We start from the raw sequence: 9,050 nt of genomic DNA, 5'->3' as shown, positions 1-9,050 counted from the left end.
TACATTGCCTGGCTCTCTCCATCATTTCAGACCTTTGGATCAGTTGGTTGCAGCCTGCCCCTGCTTCCGCTACCCACATCATAAACTCCAAAGAAGCATAGACGTGAGGGGGAGTCTTGGAGTATAATGTTCGGCCCTCTCCCATAGCTTGAGCTTATGAGTGAACTGGTTAGGTACATAAACTTACAACCAAGAGGTTCGGGGTTCAAAACCCGATAAACACAATAAATAGTTGGGGCCTGCCCCCGCTTTTGCTGCCCACGTCATAAACTCAAAAGGAGCATAGACGTGAGGGGGAGTGTTGAAGTATAATGTACGACCCTCTCCCATAGTTGGAGCTTTTGGGTGAACTGACTGGCGCATGCAGTTCTACATGGTATCAGAGCTAAGAGGTCTTTAGTTCAAGACCCGGCTGGCGCAATTAAATTGCAGCCCACTTTTAGTCCATGTTTAGGCCTTCGGGAGCCACACGTGAGGGGAGTGTTGACGTATAAATGCATAGCCCACCGTTCCCCCATCAGCTTGAGCTTTTGGGTGAACTAACTAGTGCGTGCAGTTCTACACCTGACGTACATCTGTAGGAATAGGAATTAATGAGCGATATGGACCAAAGTCCATGGAGACGGACTAATAACCCCCAACAACACCTCTCCCCTCGCCGCCGCTAGGCAAAGCCCAAATGGCGGCGGGAATCTCCTCCCCTTTGCTTGGTCTGTGAAGGCTGGTGCGAGACGGCCTAGTCGGGCATGGGCGCCTTGGGCGGTAGCAGGCGCAGGTGGCAGCGACGTCCGCTCGAGGGTGGGCGATGATGACATGGGGAGAGTGCTTGTTGTGTGGTGGCTATGCACGGGCGATCTCTGGTGGGTGCGTGTGGCGTTTGGGGGATCCCAATTTGGGGATCCGGCCATGGGGGGTGGCGCAGGGTGATGGCAATGACCTGACGTGGTTGACGAATAGGCTGCGGACCAGAGGGCTCGGTCCAGTGCTTACCTGAAGGTGTCCATCGATAATCATTGTGTTGTGTCTCCCTAGTCCATCGGGACTGTTTGGAGAGGCATGTGCTGGCGCTTTCTACGGTGGAGGCATTGGGTCACACCTAGTGGTTGATGCTAGGCTAGGAATAGAAGGAATGACTTCTGCTCGTACTTTGGTTAGTGCACCGTGATGCAGAGGGTTGGTAGTGGCTCGAACCTTGGATGCCAGCCCACATGGATGGCTCCACTGCTACAGCGGGCACTTTCGGTGTCAAAACCGGCGGATCTCGGGTAGGCTGATGGTAACAGGAAGCAAGGGACACAATGTTTACCCAGGTTCGGGCCCTCTCGATGGAGGTAAAACCCTACTTCCTGCTTGATTGATATTGATGATATGAGTAGTACAAGAGTAGATCTACCACGAGATAGTAGAGGCTAAACCCTAGGAGCTAGCCTATCATGATTATGATTGTGATCGGCCTTCTAAGGACCAACCTCTCCGGTTTATATAGACACCGGAGAGGGCTAGGGTTTACACGAAGTCGGTTACAAGGAAGGAAATATAACACCCGGATCACCAAGGTTGTCTTCCACGCAAAGGAGAGTCCCATCCAGACACGGGACGGAGTCTTGAGTCTTGTATCTTCACGCTCCATCAGTCCGGACAAAGCATACAGTCCGGCTGTCCGGATACCCCCTAATCCAGGACTCCCTCAGTAGCCCCTGAACCAGGCTTCAATGACGATGAGTCCAGCGCGCAGTCTTGTCTTCGACATTGCAAGGCGGGTTCCATCTCCGAATACTCCAAGGTAATTATCGAACATGCAGACCGTGTACGGATCTGCAAAATGATCTTCACATACCACCGTAGAGAGAATGATATTTCTGCTGATAACTTTTTTTAGACGACGTGACATGTCATTACGATCGGGTCATTATTCGAACCGTTTTCCCACAACCAGGCACAACGCATATTGCGAGGCTATTTCCTTGACACGTCTTGTCAAAGCAGAGATCGTGTCCCCTTATCACGGGATTCTCATCAATACGGGTATGGGTTATCCCACCGTGCCATCAATCGTGGCGCTTGGGAAGTAAGCGATTCTCAACGGGCAAGTGGGAGGCGCACCGCTTTCGTCGCCTCTATAAAGGGATAAGGGTTCCCATTTTCACCCACGCAATCTTCCTTCCTTGCCTGTCCTTGCCTCCTCGAGCTCCAGCACCCTAGTCCAAGCCTTCTCCGCACAGCTAAACATGTCCGGAGCAGGAGGCAAGTGGGTGGCTTCCACCGTGAAGGAGAAGCATATCACGAATCTTCGGGCGGCCGGATACTTGGCCGCAGACATCGTGCACCGGCTACCGGACGAAGGGAAGGTCATTCCAACCCCGGAACCCCACGAGAGGGTCGTGTTCCTCGCCCACTTCGTCTGTGGACTGGGGTTTCCACTTCATCCCTTCGTCCGCGGGCTCATGTTCTATTACGGGCTAGATTTCCATGATCTAGCCCTGAATTTTGTCCTCAACATCTCGGCGGTTATCGTCGTGTGCGAGGCCTTCCTCCACATCAAGCCTCACTTTGGCTTGTGGTTACAAATCTTCTGCGTGAAGACGAAGATCGTGAGCGGCCAGCAAGCGGAGTGCGGAGGGGCCATGATAGGCAAGATGCCTAACGTCACCTGGCTTGAGGGCTCCTTCATGGAGACCATGAAAGGGTGGCAATCGGGGTGGTTCTACAAAACCGAGCCGTGCGACGCCAGCTGGGCGGCGGCCCCTGAATTCCGATCCGGACCCCCCATGCGGCTCACCTCCCGGAAAAGGAAGGGCCTGGCCTGGGGCGAACCTGCAGAGCTGACCGGACTCCAAAACTGCATCAAGAGTATGAAGGACAAGAGCATCAAGCTTGTCAACGTGATCCAGGTCATGCTCGTTCGCCAGATTCTTCCGTGCCAAAGGCGGGTATTCAATCTGTGGGAGTTCATCCCGGCCGAACACCAGATGCTTCGAAAGCTCTATGGCATGACGCACAAAGATGCATGGAAGGCGCTGTTCAAGGCCTCCGAAGTACCTCCTCCCACATCCGAGGACCGTGGGCTTCATGCCGCGCGGCCTCCTCGTCCGGTGAGTTTTCTGACTACCACCGGATTCAGTTCTTCCCAATATATTCACGAGGGAGTCTTAAGTAATTGTGTATATTTGATCAGGATTATGTGTCGACAGCGGAGCGGATTGACTATCCGGCTCCGCTGCCAGAAGGCCCAACCGACGCTCTCCTGACGGAGATGCTAGTCCCGGTGCCCTACAAGGCGCCGGAAAAGAAGGCTCCGGGGGCCAGGAAGGGTCTCCTGCGTAAGGTCGTACCAGGAGCCTCGTCCGAAGACGACGAGGCACACTCCTCCCCCGAAGGGGAGGAAGAAGAAGAAGGGGCCGCCCCATCCGGAGAGGATGGGGGCCTAAGAAGGCAGACCAGGGGGCCAGGAAAGGCCCCGAGCGCAAGGCCGTCATACCCTCGTCGTCCGACGACGACGAGGCAGATTCCTCCCACGGTGGCAGGGGGAGACGCGAAGAGACTCTACCTCCCCGTACTGGGGAGGAGAAGAAGAGGAAAGCTGCCCCGGAGGGGGAGGCTAGGACGCCCAAGAAGGGAAAGGCGTCCCTTCCGAATTACTCCGCCACTGCCGCTCATACCGAGGAGGAGTGGCTGCCTAGGGGGAAGCCCCTAGTGAGATCGTAAGTATCCGCACTCTTTTATACTTTAGTGCGAATTTGCTTCATAGTCTTGTTATAACGCCGAATATGTATGCAGTCCGGTCAGGGTCCATCCCGAGGTATCGTCTTCGGATGGGTCCTTGAGTGATTCAGCGATGAACTCGCTCCCGACGGCCACTACTCCTCAGCCTGAGGATGACACAGAGGTGTTGTCCCAAAGGCTCGCAGAGCAGGGGGTGACTCTGGAGACGCCCCAAGGCGGAGTTCCAGATGCAGGAAATGTAGGGTACAAGATCCCCGCGGAGCGTGCCGATGAGAGCCGCAGCAAGCCGGGCTATTAGGCGGATGCTGTGCCGGAACCTTCGATGGTTCCGTATGCGGGCAGGCGGCCCCTCGCTAGGGAGGGCGAGCTGTCCGTGCCGATGACTTCCGCTACGCCAGAGGCGCCGGATAGTCTGCTGGAAGCGCTTCGCGGCGCTTCCATGGATGAAGAGCACCGTACTCTTATGAGTGCGGTGATTCAGAAGGTTTTGTCCGCCAAGAGCGGACTAACCGAAGCTTGCACTAGCCTCCTGACAGGCTTTGAGGTAAGTAATAAAAATGTGTGAAATTACCACCCGATAGGTAGTAGCCCCTGATGCTCTGTTTGGTGTTCGGAAAGAAAAGCCAAACGGAGGGTCAATTATAATCCGCAGGAGTCTAATAATAAGTGTGCATGTGAATAAGAAGGTTGTGCTGCTTGCCGCTGCTGTCTGCATAGCTGAGGTTGCCGGACTAAAACGGGACCTGGAGCAGGCGCAGGGAGAGCTCGACCTCATGAAGAGGCAGCTCGAAGAGAACAAAGGTGAGTAATTTCCCGCTCTCATATAATGAAGAATAGGCAAAATTGGTTATTCTAACAACAAAGCGCCGTGACGTTGTAACAGGGGCCACCACTAAAGTGGCGTCTCTGAAGAAAGCGCTGTCCGAGGTCGAGGACAAGGCGGCTCTGGAGCGCAAAGAGCGCGAGAAGCAAGATGCTAGAGTGGGCGAGGTACAGCAAGAGCTCTAGGAACTTGGCAAGAAGTTCGAGTCCGTGGAGCATGATCTTAATATGAAAGAGGCCGGGCTTGCGAAGGCCCTTGCAAGTATGAAAGACGCCAAGGCCGAAGCCGAAAAGGCACAGCAGGAAATCCAGGCGGCCAAGAAGATAGCGGCGGGTAAGACATTCTTTATGCAAAGCAAGCATGTGGAGGAGGCGTTTCTTTTACTTACCCGAATTCGGAGCTCTCCAGGGGCATTCACAAATCTACCACGCAGCGTATCAGACGCCGCGGAGTTCTACCGTGCCAAGGAGGGGAGCTCAACGGAGAAGCTGTTCTGGTCCCAGTATGCTGGGGCCGAACACCCAATGCCTCTGAGCGACCAACTGAAGCAGTTGGTTGAACTCCACAGGGCGGCCGAAGTGGCTATGAAAGATTTCATAGTCCGGATGTGGCCTGGTGAGCCCTTGCCCACTAGCTACTTCGGCCTGATCAAGCGGATGGTGAATGCCTGTCCGCGGCTTGAAGTTATCAAGCGATCCGTTTGCATTGAGGGTGCCCGTCGGGCCTTTGCCCGCGCGAAGGTGCATTGGGGCAAGCTGGATGCGGAGAAGCTGGTTAAGGACGGGCCGCCGGAGGGCAAGGCCCACCGCTGTCCCGAGAAATATTATGATGGCATTATGAAGGGCGCTCGTCTTGTGGCCGATGAATGTGCTAAGGACTCAATCCTTGAGTAAATGTACTTCTGCCGTTGTTGTAATATAAAGACGAAGTTATTTGCACTATATAGCGCTTTTTGATTTAAAATATTACCTTCTGTGCGGCTGTTTATAGAATTCTGAAAGTAGGCCAGTCGTCGGCTTCCGCCCCCACGCAACTAGTACCGGGGTGTTCTTGGAAAAACCCGAACACTCTTTATCCAAATTTTTGGTCCCTTAAGGAGGTATCCGGCGCAGCGAACAAGGCAATCGGACTATGCGGCTTTATAACTTTCACTTAGCCATAGAAGTCTATAATTTTAAATTTTGGCGAAGCCCCTAGAATTCGGAAGGCTGAATTCGGGCGCTATATACGCCTAAATCGGACGAAGCCGATTCCTTGCCTAAAGCGGAAAAAATCTTTAAGGATTTTGAGACCTCTCGAACAGCGACCAGCTCTCGCCGCATCATGCCGGTCAGTTTTCGGCTTTCTCTACTGAGGTGCTCGTCCGGAAGAACCGGGACACAATCGCAGTAGTTCTCCCTACGCTACCTTAGCCGATATAACGGAACGTAAGGTACCAAAACAAGGGAGCCGAGCAAACCCAACTATTGACCCAAGACATGATTCAGAGCTGATGCATATAGTGCTATAAGTTCGGGGTGCCGCACTGTTGAAAGTGTTCGGACTTGTTTTGCCATACTATGGGGCGCTATAAGAAGCCCCTGGCAAACTGAACGTACCAAGGTGTACGGATGCAGTATTAAATAAACATTTATGGAAAAAATGTGTAATTAGGAATAATAAGCTGAGGCTATATATGATCTCCCATTGATGAATAATACATTTAAGCGTATGTTTACAATGGGTGTGTTTAAGTGGAGGTAAATAGGACTATTTAACATGTCCTATCCAAGGGCAGGCTGCATGTAGGTATGTAAAACAGGTATAACGATCGTGAACAGATTCCACTTGAGTATTTCCTTTTGTGCGCAAAGCCTGTTGCCTCCTTGGTTTTCTCTCCTATGTAAGTCCGACAATCCGGCTCTTCTGAAGAAGCTGCCTAAAGCAATGTCCTGAAAGATAAAAAGGGAGGGTTATGAAGGTATGTTGCAGTGATACCGCACTGTTGACTGAATCGCTGCTGCCCCTCCGCCTATGCCCATGGTATTTCGAGTGCGTAACTGTGTACGCGTGGCACGAATGCTGCTTTGATGGGGCTTGAGCGGAGGCCGGACTACTAGTCGCGCTCTTGGCGTGCCTGGTGATCCTATTGTGGGGTTCTCCGGACTCGTTTGACGGTGTTCAAGGTTGTCGTCGCCGGATTGGTGGTTTGTCGGAGGAGGCCGCATTGTACTTCCGCCGTGAGGGCTGCAGTATGCTCTTCTGTACGGAAAGAGCGGTCCATGTTTCCGTTTACTGTTATGACCCCGCGCGGTCCTGGCATCTTGAGCTTGAGGTATGCATAGTGTGGTACCGCATTGAATCTAGTGAATGCGGTTCGTCCAAGCAGTGCGTGGTAACCGCTACGGAAAGGGACGATATCGAAGATTAACTCTTCTCTTCGGAAGTTATCCGGAGATCCGAAGACCACTTCCAATGTTATAGAGCCCGTGCAACGGGCCTCTACTCCAGGAATTACACCTTTAAAGGTGGTTTTGGTGGGCTTGATCCTTGAAGGGTCGATGCCCATTTTGTGCACTGTGTCCTGATAAAGTACGTTCAGGCTGCTGCCGCCATCCATAAGGACTCGCGTGAGGTGGAATCCGTCGATGATTGGGTCTAAGACCAATGCGGCTGAGCCGCCGTGACAGATGCTGGTAGGGTGATCCCTATGATCAAAGGTGATCGGACAAGCTGACCATGGATTAAATTTGGGGGCGACTGGCTCCATCGCATAGACGTCCCGTAGTGCTCGCTTCCGTTCCTGCTTGGGAATGTGGGTGGCCTAGATCATGTTGACCGTTCTCACCCGGGGAGGAAATTTCTTCTGTCCCCCCATGTTCAGACGCCGGGGCTCCTCGTCATCGTCGCTGTGCAGCCCCTTGTCCTTATTTTGGGCGTTTATTTTACCGGCCTGTTTGAACACCCAACAGTCTCTATTAGTGCGGTTGGCTGGCCTGTCTGGGGTGCCATGAATTTGGCACGAGCGTTCGGTATGCGGTCCAGACTGGACGGTCCCTGATTGTTTCTTTTGAACGGCTTCTTCCGCTGACCGGATTTGGATCCGCTGAATCCGGTATTGACTGTCGTGTCTTCGGTGTTGTCACTGTTGTTCTGTCACTTGTGTCTGTTGTGCCGTGGCTTGCCGTTATTGTCACGGACGTCTGAAGTGCCAGAATGTGGCGTAGTGCTGCTGCGAGCCAACCAGCTGTCCTCGCCCGCGCAAAAGCGGGTCATTAGTGTCATGAGAGCTGCCATGGACTTGGGTTTCTCCTGGCCGAAGTGTCGGGCGAGCCACTCGTCGCAGATATTATGCTTAAAGGCCGCCAGGGCTTCGGCGTCCGGACAGTCAACTATTTGGTTCTTTTTAGTTAGGAACCGAGTCCAGAATTTCCTGGCTGACTCGCCGGGCTGTTGAGTAATGTGGCTCAAGTCATCAGCGTCCGGTGGTCGCACATATGTGCCTTGGAAGTTGTCGAGGAATGCGTCTTCCAGGTTTTCCCAACTGCCAATGGAATTTGCGGGCAGGCTGTTTAGCCAGTGCCAGGCGGGTCCTTTGAGCTTAAGGGGAAGATACTTGATGGCGTGTAGATCGTCTCCATGGGCCATGTGAATATGGAGAAGGAAATCTTCGATCCATACTGCGGGGTCTGTTGTGCCATCGTATGATTCGATGTTTACGGGTTTGAACCCTTCTGGGAATTCATGATCCATCACTTCATCGGTGAAGCAGAGGGGGTGTGCGGCGCCTCTGTGCCGAGCTATGTGGCTACGCAGTTCGAATTGGTCTGGGTGGCTGTGTTCGGCCCGGCCGGACTTGTTTATGGTGTATCCATCACGACGGTCATCGTCGCGAGCTGGGGCGCGCCTCCGCGATCCGTAGATGGATCTTGGTTGTCCTGCCTTGTCTTCTAGTATGTCTTGCAGGTCTTGCCTGTTGCCCCGGGCCGTAGTGTATTGGCATGGGGGTGCGGACTGGTATTCGGGCTGATATGCCGTTTTATCCCGGCCACTAGGTGGCCGGTCAGCCGTGTGGCGCTCGAGGCCATATTCCTCGACTGCCAGGACTTCAGTCCATCTATCTGTGAGCAGGTCTTGATCAGCTTGGAGTTGCTGCTCCTTCTTTTTCAGGCTCCTCGCAGTGGCCATAAGCCGACGCTTGAAGCGCTCCTGCTCCACGGGATCCTCAGGCACGCCGAACTCGTCGTCGCCGAGGCTAATCTCGTCTTCGGAGGGGGGCATGTAGTTGTCCTCCTCCGGATATCCGTCCGTTGCCTATTCGTCTGGGCTAACCTGCCCGTCGTCCTGCTCGGCCTGCTCAAAGGCAGGCTGATCGGGGTTGTATTCCTCTTCGGCACCATCCGGATTGCTTGCGTCTCCTGGGCCGGTATTGCTGTGGCGGGGCTTGGAGCGGCACCGACGATGCCCATGCTTTGCTTTTCTCCCTGGGGGGTTATCCTCCATTGCCTCGTCGCTATTAGTTTCC

This window comes from Triticum dicoccoides, chromosome 5B (genome assembly GCF_002162155.2).
Source record: "Triticum dicoccoides isolate Atlit2015 ecotype Zavitan chromosome 5B, WEW_v2.0, whole genome shotgun sequence".
Classification (NCBI taxonomy): domain Eukaryota; kingdom Viridiplantae; phylum Streptophyta; class Magnoliopsida; order Poales; family Poaceae; genus Triticum; species Triticum dicoccoides.
The sequence above is the reverse complement of the archived record's forward strand: the minus strand, read 5'-3'. Positions refer to the sequence as shown.